Here is a 19,110-nt window from a genome sequence, read left to right on the forward strand (position 1 = left end):
CGGGGGGCCTCACAGTCTGCTAATTACCAGCTTTGTGCGGTGGCTCCTGACAATGTGACGCCCCTCCCGGGTTCTGCTGAGAACTCTGATATGATCACATCGTGGCATGTACACGGATGTGGCTCATATTGTACCGTGACGTGAGCCGCTTCTCCCATCCCCCTCCCCGGTGAGCGCTGAGGTCTCCATCCTCCAGAATGTTTTGCTGCTGGAGGATTAGCCGGACCCGGCACACAGGTGTCCTGCGGAGCAGATGTAGATTAATCCGCTGCCTTCTGTACAGCGCTGCTCACATCTCTCACCAAACTCTTAACTTTCCTTGTGCCTTATTTTCAGATTTTCTTTGGTTTCATTCACTTTGCCAATTTTTTGCAACGTTCCCGGCAAAAAAAAAATGTCTGCTTGTAAATCCAGCCTCTTACACATGGAGATAGATATATATATATATATATATATAAACTCCTCATCCGCTAGGAACAACTACTTACTTGTAGTCCTGGGACCGCACATGAAGTACCAACCTCCAAACCAGGGGTACACTACGTTTCTAGGACCCCACTGCAAAGTTTTCCACTTATCTGGAGAAATGCGAGTCCTTTTTCTCATTTGGCATTGAACGCGGCCTGATTCTCACACTGCAGACGGCCATATTTCACGGTTGGCATACACACTGCAATGCCCTGACTGCCCGCGGGTCTCCGGACCTGAATGAACCGTCTATGTGCCTATAAGGCTAGTTTCACACTTGCGTTCAGCGCAGTCCGTCACTATGGAGAATAGCGCAGTCCGTTAACGCACTGCGCTATTCTCCATAGACTTGTATGGACGACACACTGTAACGCAAGTGTCTGCGTTGCATCCGCTGGACGACGCAGCGTCGTTATTTTGACGCTGCGTCGGGCGGATGGAACGCAGCATGTAACGTTTTTCTGCGCTTGGCGGAGTGTCAAAAAAACGCAATCTGCAGGAATCCGTTAGGCGTCCGTTGTTTTTATAATGGACGCCTATGGTGGCGGATTCCGTTAGAATGCGTCATTTGACGGATTCCGTTAACGCACCTGACTTTACACAACTGCGCATGCTCAGATGTGTAAAGTCAAGGAAAAAAAACTACAACGGACTGCGTTATTTTGTACGATCTGTAGCATGCGTTGTGCCACTATATGCAACGCATCCGTTGCATGCGTCACACAATGCAATGCTACGGGTCCCGTTCAACGCAAGTGTGAAGCTAGCCTAATGCAGTAAGTTCGGGATGAGAGACCAGCAAAGCATTTCACAGTCCTATTAAACTACTAAGGCAGAGAGCCACGTTCCTACACAACCATCTTTGATACGGAGACCCAAAAACAGGGGTGGCCCAGATGGCATTGCACACCAAGCCAAAAGTCGTGCACCCCCTGCTCCAAAGAACATGTTTATATCATTCAGTGCTACATCGTGACTGATAACCCATCCATCCCTCGTGCTTAGCTATGCAGGATGATTACAACTATTGGGTTTGGTATTTTAGCATTGCAAGCCCCAGTTCTGGCCCAGTTCTTAAAGTGAACCTGTCAGGTGCAATATGCACCCAAAACCACGAGCAGTTCTGGGTACATATTGCTATTCTGTGCCTAACCGTCCCTGTATCTAGTAACATAGATAAAGAGATTTTTAGAGAAAGTATTTCTAAAGATCATTTATGATATGCTAATGAGTGCAGGGACTAGTCACAAGGGCGTTCGTTCCTGCACTCATTCCGCCCTCTTAGTGTGACGCCCTGGCCAGGCCAGGTAGTCACAAATAGGCCCCTTCATAACAGCTTTTCCTCACAGGTAACACACAGCCGACCAGTAAACCCTAGTCACCTCCCTCAGGGCTTGATAGACACACCAGGGGGCAGAACCAGGCGGTTGGAAGACGCCCACCGAGGAGTTTAGACAGCCCGGGGTGGGAAAGTAGTCAGATCAGTTTCAGTGTTCAGCAGAAGTGGAGGTCAGGCCTGTGTGTCAGGCCTGAAGCAAACTGACAGGTACCAGGGTAGGAGCCCTGGTGCCACTGGCTTGGAGGCAGACGGTGGTCTCCGTCCGCAGGAGACTGGAAGACGGTTCGGCAGAATCGGGTCGGACCGGGACAGGGTCGTAGCCCGCCGGTACCTACACCGGGGACCCGACCGGAAACCGTGCAAAAGTGGGTACTCAGACCCTGAAGCCAGGAACCAGAACCTACTGGAACTGGTTAATTTATCGATTGAGGTTTATAGGTCCTGTCCCAGCCAAATTCCCGAAAAGAAGGCAACAGCCCACCGAGGGGGATAAAAGGCCACCGCCAAGGCTGAGATCCCACGGGCCAGTGTCTGCCGGCAAGGGCTCCTTAGGCCACAACCAGCCGGGAGGAGACTCCTGAAGTTGCAAGCATAGGCAGTCCACCGTTCTAAAAAGGTGTGGGAGAAAGACAGAGACCACCAGCCGGGTGGGGGACCAGAATGCAGCTGGCTGCGGGTACCGACCACCATCACCTTGGTTTACCAGAGACTCGTGTGTTTTCTACAAAATGAGTACACCAGCAGCTGCCCATCTCCTTGCACCAAGCTCCCCAACGGGTCTTGGAGTCATCATCCCTGCCCACGGAGGGGTTAAGAACTTGCTACAATTGCCCAGCATCATCAGCGGTGATGTGCGTACCTGTGTCCGTTGTGTCCACCTCAGATGCCGGGTTGAGGGTCACTGCACATGATTAGAAGTCCTGGCACTTCCGGTCATGCGCACTATGAAGCCGGGTGTACGTGTCGAGGCTTTAGAGAGGTCTAGTGCTCATGACCGAAAGTGGCGGGCCTTCTGATCATGCGCACTGACCCTAAACCTAGCGTTCTGAAGTGGTTACAACGGATTCAGGTACGCACATCACTGCTGATGACGCTGAGCATTGGGCGTTGAGTAGCATATTAGTACGCCTCTGTGGGTGTGCTAACATGCTAAAAGGGTGGACTAGTTGGGGGAAGTAACGCCCTTGCAACCAGTCCCTTCGCTCATTAGCATATCATAAAGGATCTTTACAAATCGTTTTTCTAAAGATCTCTTTATCTGTGCTACTAGATACAAGGACAGTTAGGCAGGGATTAGCAATATGCACCCAGGACTGCTCATGGTCCTGCGTGCATATTGGACCTGACAGGTTCTCTTTAATATGGGCCGATTTCTGCCCATAATTAATCAATAGATTATATACAAATTATGGAACGCCTGTTTTAACATCTCCTTCACACAGGCTGAACATGCCGCCATTCTGTCTCTATATAAAACAGAATGGCGGCCATGAATGATCGTCGGCCTGCAACCAACGTTTTGCTCATTCGCTGGCTGATGTGTGCCATGTTTATATGGACTGCTAAACCATTAATATTTCAGTTCTATGTGCATTAAAAAATAAAAACAGTACTTTCATGGTGGCTGTCATCTGAGTTGCACCTGCGGGCCAAACGGTGTCATGCAAACCATTCCCGTTTGCAATGGTTGTTGGTTTTATTCTTTTGGATTCTGTTTTCTCCGCACAGGAAATGATCCAGTAAAATAGTAGTAGTCATTGCCCAGCGACAATGGGGGCAATTAGATGTATTTACTGGTTAAGTAGCTCGGACAGGATGTGCACAGCCGTATTGTGCAGGCGGTGCGGCCGCTGATCACTTGGGGACGGCACTCGTCCTCTTTTATTATTCCTCCGGGACGTGCCGGGCAGCTGGGTGCGAGCACTAATCCTCCCACTGCCAATATCTGCTGACGGGGAAAGCGGTAGTCTCCGTTGGAGGCGCAGGATTCACTTGTCACTCCTTTTAGTTAAAATAAACTAGTGTTTGCGCTGCTGTGTACATAACCGGGTAACATAACCCGTCTCCAGCGTCCATGACGGTGCCAGGGCGCGGGAGAACAATGATCATCGGGGAACTGAATGTCTCCACGATTACAAATAGATCAGTCCTCGGTGATGGCTTCACTAATGTGAACAGTTTTTTGGTGATTATTTCTTCTGTTGCAGATTACATTTATATAATATTTTCAGTTTCTGGAACAATGCAAACGTGCCGACGGCAAGCAGAGGTGATATTGCATGGTTTATGCCGGCATAAAAATAAATCATTATCTGCACCACTTCGCCCCCTGTAAATGATGCAGTATGGGGTCAGAATGGTAATCTTTACAATCGTTCTGTTCCCATCAGTGCTCGCTGGTTCGTCTGTGTGACCAGAGCCATAAAGAAGCACTGACCGACTTGTCTAGTGAATAGCGCTTATTGGTCACCAGGTCCCATCTCAATGCACCATTAGGCTATGTGCCCACGCTAGAATGTCCCTGCGGATTTTTTTGCCTGAAAATCCGCGACTTTCGCGGCAAATCCGCACCCGCGGATTTGCCGCGGATTTTGATGCATATTTTTTTTTTTTTTTTCCCTTATTCAAAGCCAAAAATCCGCACCAAATCTGCACCAAACAATTGACATGCTGCAGATTTTTCCGGATCAAAATCCGCGGCAAATCCGCCGCGGAAAAATCCGCAGCATGGGCACAGCATTTCCAAAATGCCATTGAAATGGCTTGGAAGTGCTGCTGCTGCAGATTTTCGGCAAATCCGCGGTAAATCCTGTAGCGTGGGCACATAGCCTTACACTGACTGCTATTTCTTTGAATTCCATGTGAGGGTACTTTCACACTTGCATTTTTTTCCTTCCGGCACAATCCGCCCTTTTGGAAAACGGCGGAATCCGTTAACGGATTCCGCTGTTTCCCATAGACTTGTATGGATGACTGATTGTGCATTGCTTCCGCCGCCCGACGCTGCGCGGAAGCAACGCTAAATGTAACGTTAATTGCTTGCGTTAAAATGACGCCAAGCAGCAAATTCCGTTGCTTCCGTTAAAATTTTATAATGGCTCCCTATGGTAGCGGATTCCGTTGCAAAGTGCATTACAATGGAATCCACCGCTGGATTCCGCTAATTTCTACTGAGCATGCCCAGAATGAAAAAAAAAATGGAAAAAAATAAAAAAATGGAGCCAAGGCATTCCGTTACTGATGCAACGGGTCCATTATTTCACAGGAATCAGCTAACGGTTTCCTGTGAAATAACGGATCCGTTGCATCCGTTGACACCACAAAAATCACGGATGCGTCAAAACGACGCAGCAACAGACCCAGCGGATTTCGCCCAACGCAGGTGTGAAACTAGCCTAAGCATGCACGCACCAGTTTGCTGAGCGTGCACGTGTTGTGAATGGGGAACCCCCCCCCCCCCCCCCCCATTAATTATATCATATGGCATATTAAATATTATGGCATATTATGGCATATTAAAGATATCAACTATACACACACAAGGCGGTGCTCGGTCATCATTCTGACCCATACAGTTTCATGTTCTTACAGCAAATGGCCTAATTCCATGGAGGAAAGTGCAGAAAATAACGATTTTTACACCTGCACAAACTATCCAATTTCCTGACAAATATGAATGTTGCTCATTTGGTGACTGCCTGCATATTTCCGAAGGCCAACAACCTGGAATGCGTGTTTTTACACTCCCGATTTTCGACTTAAAAGCACCTTGACCAGACGGACCCTAGTAATAATATTCACTTATATAGCGACATTAATTCCACAGCGCTTTACAAACATCCCTGCCCCCATTGGTGCTCCCAATCAGTAGGTCTTTGGAGTGTGGGAGGAAATCCACAGAAACACGGTGAGAACATACAAACTCCTTGCAGCTGTTGCTCTTGGTGGGATTTGAACCCAGACTGCAGTTATAACCACTGAGCCACTGTTTCCCCACCCCTTGGAAAGTTTGACATCTGGAAAGTTGGGCCACCCCTGTACATATTTGATGGCTGACTGGTTCAGCGGACCTTAGTTTCATATGTGTGGCTACTAAAAATGGCTGCAATTTATTATCAAAAAAACATGGCTGCTTTCTGCCAAGACCTGCTTTAGGCCGCGCTCACATCAACAGTATTTTGCCGCAGGGTTGGATCCGGTACAAACGCGATTCAGCTCCATTCATTTCCTATGGAATCGCGGTCACATGAGGGTGTGTGCGTCGCACGGAACCGCATGTGACTGCATCTCGCTGCGACTCCATTGGAGGTGAATTGAGCTGAAACGCATTTGTACCGGATCCAACCCTGCGGCAAAATACTGCTGATGTGAGCGCGGCCTTACACGTGGGCTTTGTGTGCGGGAACGCAGCTCGATCTCATCCAGATCAATGGGGCAGGGCTGCAACACCCTCCACCAAAAGTGGTCATTGGCTTTGAATTCGAACAATCGTGTTTGCCGGTGGTGGTGAGGGATTGGGAACACGGCCTGGGGCTGATCGCTGAAAATGTGTATGTTATGGGTAAGAGTGCTTAGGTGGAAAAAGCCAAAAATAAAAGCAAAAAAGAACCAATCTAAAGCCAAACCGGAGCGATATCTGTATATAGGCGGTGTGCACTGTCTATGATAATGGATTAGTGCTCTGGATGCATGTAATGTGGCTGAAGTGCCGATACGTAGACGATGTCTGTGTGTGAGGAACCTCAACACAAAGGTGGGGATGACATTCTTTTGTGCCTGGGAGATAAAGCTGAACGCCTGCTTCCCCTCCCCCAACATGCTTTACAAGTGAGGGAACAATCCGGGAGATTAGGGGTAGAGACTTCTGAACTTTATCCCCTGTCCAACTGCAGGGAAGACACTACACAGGCTCCACTGCGCTGCCCCCCGGCTCTTGGATAAGTACTGCGTAAGGCGCACAGGTGGACGACAAGTGACACGCCCTGCCCCAGGGCCGGGGGTGCTCGGAACCGGGCCGGACTAGTCCGGGGACGTCAACGGTGCCGGGGTCCAGCTCCGTGACACCGGAGGTGTCTTTTAATAAATGAAGGGGATGATGGGAGTTGTGGTTTAGTGATAGTTTGTGACGCCACTTGTGGTGTGCGGCTATGAGAGGGAGCCGCCGCTGCGTAGTCTCACTGCTGGGGATAATGGCGTGACGCAGCTAGGATGTTCCAGCTCTCCGCAAGCCCGTGGGGTGCCGGTCTCCACCAAGATGGGCTCAAGGCGATCCCGGTGCCGGTGTTGTGACTGGTGGGTCCTTTTTCTATGCGCTCTGTTGTTGGCGGGTCCATGTGGCTTGAAGCTACTTGGGGTCCCCTTCTTTTATGTACAAAGTCCCGGTCCGTTCGCAGGCAGCACGAACCTGTAGTGGGCTGGATCGAAGTCTCAATTCCGAGGTTCTGTGCTGCTGTGCCCCGGACACTGTGGTGGGTGAAGAAACATGAAATCTTCTCTGCCGATAGATTTATTAGGCGAGCTTGAAGCATCCCCTAATCTAGGGCTCTACATCCCGACTGCGCCGGTCCCGGGGTAACTGACACCGTATCCCACCGGTGTCCGTAACTCCTCTGTCCCACCGATGTCACTAGGTGAGCTCCTCTCTCTCCACTGAAGTACCTCCTTACTCCCTCTGCTCCAACTCTCAGTAATGGTTATTTGTCTCCTCCCACTCCAGAGACTCCTCCTCCTTGATTCTGAGTCCCGGACCCAGTGGATTGGGAGTCCCTAAGTGCGGTGGCATCCTATAGACCCAACCGCTTTGGTGACCTACTTTGTGACCCGACCCTGGTCCCAGTCCCCATTGGGGAGGGAAGTCTGCTGTGTGTAGTTTGTGGCGTTGCGTGGAACCGGCACTGGTCACCTATGAATCTGGGATGAGCATAGCACCTAAAATCAGGCGCAGTACCCTGTGGCACCTGAAGCCTCAGGGCGCCACACATGCATGTAGGTCTATGGCCGTATGCTGGGTGACCGTGTGTTTTCAACAGGGGAAAGGAGAAAGCCGCCTCCGGACTGCTGGAACAGCGGCTTATCTTCTCGGAAAACAAGGATTGGGCGTTATATTCCAACTGCCTGATCCTTCTCATCCTGCGACCTAATCTGTTAGCGGAGAGTCAGGAGACCCCTGCATGTGAGATGGGCGGCAGGTTTTGGTCCGTGTGCTGATTGACTACATGCTGATTGCCTCCAATACCTATTTGTGGTAAGAATTTGCTTTTATTTTGGAGTTGGTTTTCCCAAGAAAAAAGTTCGTCGTTCAATAAATCTTGAAATAATAATTTCCATAATTGGATAAAAAAAAATATATATATATATATTATTTTTTATATCTATATAATATAATATAATAAATAAAAATGTTGCTGTGCGGAGATAATCTTATGTATGTGTCCCTGCTGTGTACTGTGTAATGGCCGTGTCTGACCGTACAGGGACATGGTCTGATGATACCACAACTAAAGTGCCTGGGAGGATGCGATAGCGTATACAAACATTATAACTCAAGATGACAGCTGATTCTTTCTGTGAGGTAAAACATTTCCCTGGCAGTTTTTAAAAAAAATAATGTACATTAAAGAATAATTTGAGTTCCTGTGCTGTAATGTGTGTGTATACGCTTATGCTTCCTCCCCGGCCCAGGAGCTGTGGTATGATCAGACCATGTCCCTGTACAGTCAGACACGGCAATTACACAGTACACAGCAGGGACATATATAGAAGATTATCTCGGCGCAGGAACATTTTTGTTAAACACATCCAATTGTGGAAATTATTATTATTCCAAGATCTATTGAAAAAAATGAACTTTTGATCGTGGGAAAACCCCTTTTAAGGATTATGGTTCCATGTCCAACTCCAAAATACAAGCAAGTTCTCATCACAAATGGGTATCAGAGGTCGGTAGCAAGTAGTCTGTCAGCATACTGACCAAGAGATCTGTCGTTCGTTCAAGGGAAAACTCCTTTTCAAGAGTATCTAAACCTTTACCAGCTCTTGTTAATTTATGAAACTTTGTAATGTATTCCAATACCATATTTTGCATCCTTCTCTTTGAAACCCGCAGCTGAAAGTGCTGCTTTGAACTGCTGCTATATCAAGAATGAAATGCTAATTACAAAATGTGGTCATTGTCTCAGTATATGGGGGATGGGAGCAGAGAAGCCCACACGAGTTTGTAAACGTTTGGGTACAGATTCCTGTTAGAGCTGCAGTTCAAAGCAGCTACTAAAGGAGCCTGAACTAGGCAACGAAAAAAAGCAGTTTTAGTATGGTGTTTGGGACAGAAGGAAGTAAAATAAGGCAATGTATCATAAAAGATTCATAGGTTTACAATGCCTGGAGAATAATTTTCTAAACAAAATATACCGTAGTTTTTTTTTTTTTTATAACCTGATCTTTTGGCAGTAAAGAAGCAGCTTACAAAAAGCAGTTTTTTGTTGCATTTTTGCTGTGTTTTTGGCGCAATTGTCATTAGTCTACAGTACTTTAATAGTTAGTTTCATGCACCAAAAATGCCTGGTTGTGTTTTTTGCATTTTCTCATTGCAATAATCAACATGCTGCCGTTTTCCAGCTCAGTCAGGGTAGGAAAAAAAATAAGCAAAAGGGTGCATAAAAGTTAGGAGATCTTATAGCTTATCTTGCCACTGTAAAAAGCTGCTTTTAATTTGCATTTAAAAAAAAAAATGCAAGGTGTGAACATGGCCTAATGAAGGATTTGTTGTGGAGTCTGCCAGTTTTGGCCGGTGTACAGTGCCAGGATACTATTTGGTATACTTTTCCTGCACTCCTAGCCTGGAATATAAGGTGCCGGTCCCTGGTGGCATGATGTGTGAGTCAGTGGTGTGTGTGCACACGTTCCTGGACGTCCGCCAGCCATCCATCCTGCCCCTGGACGATTCCTCCAGACCATCTGCTCCTGGTAATCTGAAGACTTGTCCTCCTGTGAATAAGACAATACAGCCGGGTGCTGGCGCTGTATGGCGAGCGCTTCACAAAGCTTTCTCCAACTGCCGGAAACATGGTCCTTCGCTCAGAAACTTAATAGATGGATGTCCCAGTAATCAACTATCGGGGTGACGACCGGAGTTGGCCTCTTACACTGTGATGTCCGTATGCTGCTGACGGCTGCTTTGGTAAAAATCCATGACTTCACCGACGTGCGGCAGATCTAAAAACAAAATGTGACGTAGATTCTTCCATCACTTGTGCACTGTGCTGGACTCCAAAAAAAAAGAAAGCTGCAGCATGTGAGTTCAGCTCTGCAGCTCCTGCTTGCCCCCATAGGCCGGGTTTCGGGCCCTCGGTGGGGTCACTGAGCATATGGCAGGGGCGATCTCGTGATGTCCATTTGTAATCGATGGCTGCCTGGGAATCTGTCTTGGCCATTGTGTGCCGTTCACTAAACTATGACTTGTCACTTCTGGATGTCCGCACCATCTGCAGAGCAAAAAGAAAGATTCATCTGAGGTTACATATTGTAAATTCTGTCCCTTCGTATGATACTTATAGGGAGACCTTCACCACCGAGGCGATTGTCATCCTTTGGTGTGAGTGCTGGTCACCGGATAATCCACCAAACTGGAGGACATCCAGTCCGCTGTCTCGAAATGGCACGGCTTACCAATTACCCCATCAATCGTTTTATAACATTTTCCTATGACTGGGCATTTATTAATCTTTAATCACTAAATACTAGTGATGAGTGGGCACTACCATGCTCGGGTGGTCGGTACTTGTAACTAGTGATGAGCGAGCACTACCATGCTCAGGTGCTCAGTACTAGTAACTAGTGATGAGCGGGCACTACCATGCTTGGGTGCTTGGTACTGGTAACTAGTGATGAGTGAGCACTACCATGCTCGGGTGCTCAGTTCTCGTAACTAGTGATGAGCGGGCACTACCATACTCTGGTGCTCAGTACTCGTAACTAGTGATGAGGGGGCACTACCATGCTCAGGTGCTCAGTACTCGTAACTAGTGATGAGTGAGCACTACCATGCTCAGGTGCTCAGTACTAGTAACTAGTGATGAGCGGGCACTACCATGCTTGGGTGCTCAGTACTCGTAACTAGTGATGAGTGAGCACTACCATGCTCGGGTGCTCAGTACTCGTATCTAGTGATGAGGGGGCACTACCATGCTCAGGTGCTCAGTACTCGTAACTAGTGATGAGTGAGCACTACCATGCTCAGGTGCTCTGTACTCGTAACTAGTGATGAGCCGGCACTACCATGCTCAGACTGTCTTTTTGGGGAAAAAAAAATGCTTGATTTCCCTATTAACTTCCATTATATTCTTTACACAAGTCACGGAGCGTCTGCCTACTTGTTTCGAGTGCTGATCCCCTGAGCATGGCAGTGCCCGCTCATCAGCACTAGATACATCTCTTACAGCAGTAACTGAGCGTCTTCAAGTCTAAAGCTTCATTATTCACTTTTTGGGCATAAGCAGTAAAAGGGAAGTTGGTGACTCCAGACAACCCCTTTAAGTTGCCAACGCATGTGAGAGCAAACCTTAGATTAGTGTGACCTGGTAACTGACAATGTGTATGAGGTCTCCTCAATAACACGTGGGTGACCAATAATGGGGCATATGGAGTTTCAATATGCCTGATACATGTTGTTCCCATGGAAGATAAGCAGCAGCTAGAGGTATTTAACAGTTGCATACTCTCTTCTCTCAATTAAAAGCCTGTGCATGCTCTGCATAACTGAGCGTGCATGTGTATCAGGAGGACAGGAGGGAATAGCTGATGGGTATTAAATTTGTTTTACCAATTTTTTTTTTTTTTTTTTTTTTTTTTGTTTTGTTTATTTCTACGTTAGATAAAACCTGTTCACAGCACAGATACCTTTTGTGGCAATAAATAATAATAATAGTTTTATTCATTTATATAGTGCTATTTCCACAGCGCTTTACATACATTGGCAACACTGTCCCCATTGGGGCTCACAATAAATGGTGAACTATTTGCAGCAGCAAAAAAACTGCATTAATGCTAGAGTGAAGCGATTTTGTCTTTTAAGCAGTTTTACTTAAAACCAAACGTGCGGCACAAAAATCTTACCTGTAGCTTCCACATTCAGGTTCAGCATTAATGCCGAAACGTCGAGTACATTGAGCATGGATTGCTTCTTATGGAAGGACATGCTGCCGCCATGTTTGCTACTTGTATTTTGGGAACTGATTGGTGGATTTGGTGGTTTGCACCTGCCCTGGCGGATTGATACGGCTTGGTGTTTGTGTTTTTGATCATTTTTCATAATCCGCTGCTTTATGATTCAATAACCCCCAGTATTATTTGTCCCAGTGCAGAAGTCTGCGGCCACGTCCTCCTGATCATAGGCGAGTCATGTATATATTCTTTAGGCTGGAGATCAGGCCTCAGCTTTGTTTGTCATCTCGCTCTAGATCCTAATTTTTTTATTTTTTTTATTTTTTTTTTTTTATATTTTTTTAGTGTAGCAGTTCAGGGGTTAATGGCCTGTGGTTCAGAATAGGGCAAAAGCAGCAGAGCTGAGGAACCTGAGCAGATGCATGGGGAGGGGGTGGGGGGAGGGAGGGCAGTATTTGCATAGCTGATTAAGGCCTTCAGGGGGATTACTGGCAAAAAGGGGGGAAGGGTTTTGGTGATGGTGGTGATGGTACAATGGATCCTACAAAGGACACAGATACTCCGAATTCCCCTATAATGGCCTTTATTGTGAGGAATTTCTTCTAGGCCTGATCCTATGTGCAATGGAAATCTGTGCATAAGATACACTGAAATAAATAAACAAAAAAATAGAAAAAAATTTTTTATATATATATATTTTTTTTTTCGCTATGTTATATTACCAATGTGTCTCTGTATATATGTGAATGTATGTGTGTGTATATATGTGTTATATATTATATATAATATATGTGTATGTATATATAATATATGTGTATGTATATATAATATATGTGTATATATATATATATTATATATATATATATATATATATACACATATATTATATATACATACACATATATTATATATACATACACATATATTATATATAATATATAACACATATATACACACACATACATTCACATATATACAGAGACACATTGGTAATATAACATAGCGAAAAAAAAAAATTGAGATTATACACACGTATATAATATAATGTTTATGTATATATACACATGTTGTTCAAAATATATATATATATATATATATATATATATATATATATATATATATATATATATATATATATATATATATATATATATAAATATATAAATATATATATATATAATATATATAAATATACACATATCTATATACATATATATATATATAATATATATAAATATACACATATCTATATATATATATATATATATATATATATATATATATATATATATATATATATATATATATATATATATATATATATATATATATATATATATATACATACATACATACATACATACATACATACATACATACATACATACATACATACATACATACATACATACATACATACATACATACATACATACATACATACATACATTATTTATATATATATATATACACAAATATATCAATATAATACGCACACATGTACTTGGATGTCCTGGATGGCAGCCGCCTTCTTACTTATGCTCACGTCCCTTTACGCTGGCGGGGATGAGGTTAATGGCGGCGTGTTGCTCGCTGGCGGTTTCCTTGGATACGGCTCTGTAAATGTGCAGGTGACCCGCTGTCCGCAGGGGGCTCCTGACTTCCTGACGTTCTTTGCTGACAAGTTCTCCTATAGAATTCCTGGCATCCTGAGTATTTGTGTTGTTGGGAATGGCACCTCTGATTCCCCCTGCATCCTGCCCTACCTGGGGACCCTCCTTCTTTTTTTTTTTTTTTTTTTTTTTATCTGACCTTCCTCTGGCTCTCATTTCTACCTTTTTTGTATACATTGACATGAATATACAACAGTTTTCCATTGTTTGAAAGAAAAAAAAAATTTGAAGCAGAGCTGCAGTGTAAAGCAAGCAACATGCATGAGATTGCTGTCTGACAAACGAGAGGCAAGAGAGCTGCTGCCAGACATTTCTGGCAGGGGCTTATTTCCCCTGAAAACAAAAGGATTGGGCATTTAAATTCCATCTGACCGATCCTTCTCTCCCCCGACCTCATCTGTCCCTGAGGCCTCCACACATGTCCTATGGGTGGGTTCTGACCACATGTCATGTCTGAGTTATACATTGTATCTCCTGTAGCTTATCTCTGACGTGTGTGCAATGGAATAGGTTGCACTTGAATTTAAAAATGCTGCAGGGTAAAGCATGGTGGGCAGAGAAATGGCCAAGATGGCAAAAAGACAGGAGGTAGGTTATCAGATACCAGAGGGGTGCAGATGTCTTGCTGGTGGTTGGTGTCAGTACACAATTCATGGTGACTTGGAATAATCAGCAGTCCTTGGGGGGGAGGGGGCGGCTTCAGGAGTTTGTAGTATAGTGTATAATAGCCGGGCACATAATGGTTAATTAACAAAGTCATATGTTGCCAGTGAGTTTCCAGTGCAGTGTCAGCGAGCCGTCCTTGTGTATTTGGCTCCTCTTGTAATGAGTGCGAGCTCTGCTGCCCGGCTTGGTAAGAGCGGCGCCTCTGCTTAGCATATTGTGCCTGATTGATGGCTGCCAGGCTGGAACAGATGCCCCCCACCCCCGCGCCCCAGGACACCCTGTAGTCCATAATAATAGGAGTCCTGTGAACAAAGAGCGAGGCCGGACTGTGTGTCTGACGTCCATTCTCTCCACACCTGCTCTGCTTACTTGTACCCACCACCATTCCCAGATTTGCAGATCCCCCCCCCCCATCCTCACCACCACCTCCTTTTTTTTTTTTTTTTTCTTTGGGCGCTAGTTTTTCAGCACAAATATTATAATCGGTGGCAGTTCTGCATTTCGATTTACGCTGATTGACAGTCTGCATTCATCTGCCAGATTTGGGAGGAAGTAAAAGGGATCAGACATGTTAAATATCAACATGCGTGATCATGTTTTTTTTTTTTCTTAAATGCATGTATTTAGGATTAAAAATATTTTTTGCCATTAGGTTCCATAAAATATTATGCTTGGTTTTGCTTTTCTAGGCTCTTGCTTGCTGCACATTTGATTTGTACAGTGGCCTGTGATGATAAATTAGTTGGGAGGTGTTTGGAAAAAGCTTGTAATGCTTTCATCTAGCCTCTCAGTTCTTCATAGTGAGTTCGCTGATGGCGCTTAGTTAACTCTTCCTGTAGACTGATTGCGGATCTCATTGCCTGAACTAACGGTATCGTGGGCAATCGGGGCTGATATTCCTGCCTTCACCCAAGACCATTAGTAATGAGGTTCTTGTGAACATTCCTCTTGGGGAAAAGTTTCTCCCAACTTTTTTTCTTGAACCAGCTGATCTCATGGTCCACATTGATACCAAAAGTGAAGGTTTCCTGTGTATCTGGGACATGAACGCTGCAGCCAATCCTGCCAGAGCCTTAATGATTGGCTGCTGTCAGTCTTATGCACATTAGAGAGCAGTCGGTCAAACAATTTGTCTTCACCCAATCCACCGCCTGCCTGCTCCCCATACACTATGTTCGGCTTGGACATTCGCTCCTGTGTTTTTTATGGCAGAGGAGTCTGGCTGTAACCTATCACAGCGCCAAACAAAAAGAAGAGCCACTGTATTCCACTTTTGCTCCAGCATCTTGCGTCTTGGAGACCCTCACACACATTCTGCTGACTTTAGTCTGTGTATGGTGGTCCTTAATCTCTCCTCAACACTCAATAATTCATACATGTTCGGTTGACTCCATATGTTCTTGGGAGTCCGGAAGAATAGACCAATAAGCGTTCTGCTAACTGCTATTGAAAGTGTGTGGTCACCTTTTTAAAGGGGATCTTCAGGACTTTGTGTATTAGATTTTGACAGCCTAGCGACATTCTGTCAGCTTATATAGTCGTAAATCATTACAAAAAAACTGATTCAACAACAAATATGGCTGCACTTCCTGTTGTCATTGTGAAAAGAACAAAAAATGGCCGCCGCAGCCAAATAGAGAAACTCCAATATTTCTATAAGTTGAAATCATATAATGACCAAACTTTCATCTTTTCTCTTCCTTAGGATATAATAAATAATAAAACAACAATAAATGGTGATGTTTATGGTGTGTGGAAAACTCCCTTTAAACCCCATAGTTGATATTGGGTCGGGGAGGGGGACTCCCGGCTGTTTGACCTGATATCAGGTGACTTTCTAGTGGCCGCCGTCTGCTCCGAGAACAGCAGGTGTGACAGTTCTCGCTGACTGAAGATGATGTGATTATTTTAATTAGATAACAGACTTAGCGGGATTCCAATTAAACCTACCTGACTGCACCGCCAGCTAAACCTGTCAGCTGCCATTAGGTCATGGGAGGCAGCAGACAGCGCCCGCTCGCTCGGAGATCCATGCCCATCTCCTGTGTGTGGTTGCATTTTGGGTCTTGCTGTCCAACCTATTACAGCGTACACATTGTATACATTCAGCTGATCAGTATTGATCTGTATCAGTACAGGAATGCCATACATGTGGGCTGTAACATGAGGCAGGATGTAAGGAGGCTAATGGCCTCTTCACCATGGAGGGTGCTTGACAAAAGCAAGTTATTTTCCATGATAAATCAGGGTGTTGTAATGCAAAGAGCGGGCCGGACTGGATGTATATAGCGGCACATTATTGCACCCAGTGTTGTTATGCTGATTGGCGCTCTTTAATGGCATTGTGACACTCATGCTGATCTCCTGCTGAGCCTGAGCACATCTGGTACAACAGTGCCCTCTGCTGGCCGAAGGAGGGATCGCTGGTTGTTTTTTGCTGCTGGATTGTGGTCAGGCACAATTATCATATGGTTTATGGTTCTGATTCAGGACTTTAAAATGTTCTTCATATAATTTTTTTTAATGGTATTTTCTAGCAATTTATAGTATTTCCAGCAAAGGTGAGAGAATGAGGCCCTGTGCGCACTAGAAAATGGAATTTTCTTAAGAAAATGCCGCATCCTGTGAAAGATTACCGCACCCGCGGTAAAAAACTGCAGCATACCGCATGTGGTTTTACCGCGGATTTATCGTGGTTTTGCCATGAATTTTCCGCAGGTTGTTCCCTGCGGATTTTTACCATTATCTATGGCAAAAACCACAGGTACCTGCAGAAAAGAAGTGACATGCACATTCTTTATGCTGCAGAAAACATTCAGCACAACCTGTAAGTGAAAAAAAAAACCGCAGTGTGCGCACAGCATATATTTTTTTTTTTTTTTTTTTTTTACCATAGGTTTTGCTGCGGAAAGACTGTAGCAAGGTTATGAACATTTTCTGCAGCAAAACCGCGGTAAAAAAACGCATTGTCCGCACAGGGCCTTAATCTAACAATGATCTAAGTATTATTACCCATTTTTTAAGTAGTTGCTCCCATGGTTCCCGTCTGTATCAAAAGTTAAGGTGTCTTGTATATTGGGGACTTGAGACCGCTGCAGACAATCATTAATAATTGACTGTTGTGGTTGAGATGCTATCAAACAAGATGTCGTCAATTGATTGCATAATGGGGGGGTTCAACAGAGGGTCAGTCTTTGATGTTAAGATCATTCCGTGTGTGTGTGTGTGTGTGTGTGTGTGTGTGTGTAAAAAAAAAAAAAAAAAAAAAAATTGCTAACCTTTTCCCATTGTAGGTACATGTGCATTCTATAACCAATGAGATGGGTTTCTGGAATGAGTTCCCGTCTGTTATTTTACCGTTCATACACCACCATTAATCTCCAGCGGTGGCATTTATTCGGTTCCCATATGCACATGGCAATGTTTGGCGCCCATTGCTTGCTCAAACACCCTTCATCACTACCATCTTTGTACTCACATGAAGGTAGATTTTCTTTACTATATAGTGCAATCCTGTGGAATCAGATGATCTCAAGATCAGTTTTTTAACCCCACCCTTTTCTCACCCGGGCCCCCCCCCCCCCCAAATCACAAAACAGAGCCAACTCAGTATTGCCGCATCCGTAAAGCTATGAAAATATAAAGTGAATCCACATGGTAAATGCAGTAAAAGGAAAAACCCCTATAAATGCCTGTATTATGTTGTGTTTCGTTTTTTTTATGTTTTTTTCTTGTTTTCTTTCCCCAAAAATAGGTAATCAAAACAGCTAATTTAACCTGGAAAGGTTCCACATTAAAAAATAAATAAATAAATTAATAAAATAATTAAAAAAGCTCACAGTTCCATTGCTGGAAAATGAAATGTTTGAGGTGACACAAGGCATAAAAACTAAATGTGTGTGTGTGTGTGTGTGTGTGTGTGTGTGTGTGTGTGTGTGTGTGTATATGTATATATAATATAATATATGTGTGTGTATATATATATATATGTATATGTGTATATATATATATATATGTATATGTGTATATATATATATATATATATATATATATATATATATATATATATATATATATATATATATATATATATATATATATATATATATATATATTATTATTATTATTATTATTATTATTATTATTATTATTATTATTATTATTATTATTATTATTATTATTATTATTATTATTATTATTATTATTATTATTATTATTATTATTATTATTATTATTATTATTTATAGAGCACCATTAATTCCATGGTGCTGTACATGAGAAGGGGGTTACATACAAAATACGTATACAAGTTACAGTAGACAGACTAGTACAGAGGGAAGAGGGCCCTACCCTTGCGGGCTTACATTCTATATATATATATAAATAAATATAATGTGTATATTTAATATAATATACGTATGTGTGTGTGTGTGTATATATATATATATATATATATATATATATATATATATATATATATATATATATATATATATATATATATAATTGACACACACACAGTATGTGTGTGTTTATATGTACGCTTATGTATAAATATATAATATATAAATACTCCCTCACAAACTTCCATTAGTTGAATGTCTGTGATGCAGAATGTTTCACCTTGATACAAAAGTATTTCGTGATAATTTAGTAATATAATAATAAAGTTAGTGTAATCAGTTATCAGCCATTTATCTGATGAAGGACTGACTTTAATAAAGCCCTCTTGTCAAACCCTATGGACTTAGGCTATGTTCACACATCAATTTTTTTGCATCAGGCACAATCCGGCTCAAAAAACTA

At 43.6% G+C, this 19,110-nt stretch overlaps 1 protein-coding gene across 7 annotated transcripts in view; it reads left to right on the forward strand.

Moving 5' to 3' along the window:
- SSBP3 (single stranded DNA binding protein 3) overlaps window positions 1–19,110 on the forward strand; it is a 68,865-nt gene that overhangs the window by 18,694 nt on the left and 31,061 nt on the right. The gene's annotated exons all lie outside the window — the stretch shown is intronic.

The sequence above is a fragment of the Anomaloglossus baeobatrachus genome, chromosome 8 (genome assembly GCF_048569485.1).
Source record: "Anomaloglossus baeobatrachus isolate aAnoBae1 chromosome 8, aAnoBae1.hap1, whole genome shotgun sequence".
In the NCBI taxonomy this organism is placed as follows: domain Eukaryota; kingdom Metazoa; phylum Chordata; class Amphibia; order Anura; family Aromobatidae; genus Anomaloglossus; species Anomaloglossus baeobatrachus.